This window comes from Sinocyclocheilus grahami, unplaced genomic scaffold (assembly GCF_001515645.1).
Source record: "Sinocyclocheilus grahami isolate Dianchi unplaced genomic scaffold, SAMN03320097.WGS_v1.1 scaffold113.1, whole genome shotgun sequence".
Classification (NCBI taxonomy): domain Eukaryota; kingdom Metazoa; phylum Chordata; class Actinopteri; order Cypriniformes; family Cyprinidae; genus Sinocyclocheilus; species Sinocyclocheilus grahami.
In genome coordinates, this window is record NW_015505292.1 from 4357 (window position 1) to 5603 (window position 1247).

General features: G+C 38.9%; 1 long non-coding RNA gene across 1 annotated transcript in view; it reads right to left on the reverse strand.

The window, feature by feature from the left end:
- Positions 1-13: 13 nt before the first annotated feature.
- LOC107589156 (uncharacterized) overlaps positions 14-1247 on the reverse strand; it is a 7338-nt gene continuing 6104 nt past the window's right edge. Inside the window, exon 3 of the long non-coding RNA XR_001609652.1 lies at positions 14-570. This is a non-coding gene — a long non-coding RNA (uncharacterized lncRNA). The remainder of the gene's footprint in view (positions 571-1247) is intronic.

Below are 1247 nucleotides of genomic sequence, written 5' to 3' on the forward strand. Positions count from 1 at the left end.
ATGAATATTCATCTCAGCAACTTGAAGAGACAATAGTTAACAAAACCGATCTGATTTCAGTGAAAACCAACAAATAAAAATACATAGTTGAAACACCACTACATGCTCCATTCAATTAATCAAAACGAATGGTTGCATTAACCCTCGTAAGCCTATACCACTTTCAGAAAATTAGTTACACAGGACATAACAGAGAAGGCTTATTAAGTTATTAAGCGAAGACATAATGAATGAAGGGTTTTCATATATCCAGTGTCAGTAAGTGATCACAAAGAGCCTTCCTCCAGTGCATTTCTAGCAGTGACACGAGATGCGCACACAATGCTATTAGTCTCTATATTACTCTGTCATCAGCCAGCAAATTCAATTAAGGATGACCTAAAAATCCATTCTTTCTGTCTTTCTCTGAGAGAGAGGCTTTTGCATTTCAATGGTATGTGTTGTATAGTGGCCAGCACATCTTGTACTGTGATTGTCAGTGTAGTATTTGCTTAGATGAAACCGTGTCCTTTTATTTCTGCAGCGGAGCCATGCCAGAGAATCCTTCCTCAAAGAAACCCTTGCCTTAAACTGCAAAAAAAAGCATTATCTGAGGAAGACATCTTGAAGATGCAAGAAATGTGAAGGGTTCTTAAGAAAAGGGCCGTTGATCCTATTCAGAAAGATAAGCAAAGAAGCATCTTTAATCAGAAAAATTTCAACCTTGTGATACATTTTTAGCGCCTTCATCTCTATAACTTGGCATGTGCTTCATATTAATTATTTGTCATGCTCATGACTAAAGCAGGGGTCTTACAAAACAAGTCTTTGAGAAACCATCCTTGAGATGACATTGTACCAATCTAAAGATGTACTATCCATGGCTTCATTCAACTGAACATAAACCACACAGCTTGGCTTGCTCGCTCCCCAGGTTATGACTTTTTTCAATGCAATTATGGAGGTCTTACAAACCCGCTAATATCCAAGTGAAAATATGTCTGTGAATTGCACCGCATGGACTCCTAAGGGGCGGCGGGCTTGTGAGCACTGTTGTTATTGCTTTTCCTGTGGCTATGTAATCCTCTCAACCAAGTGCTAATGACCCAAAAGTGACGGCTGGTCTTCTGGAAAGTTATTGTCGAGTGGGCAGAGAAAGCTGGCTTGACAAAACAATAATGCTAGCAAGGTTTGGCATTCACTTTCATTCAAATTTAGCAACATGGAATCTGATGCAGTGAGTATAAAAGAATCAAATCTGGTTTACA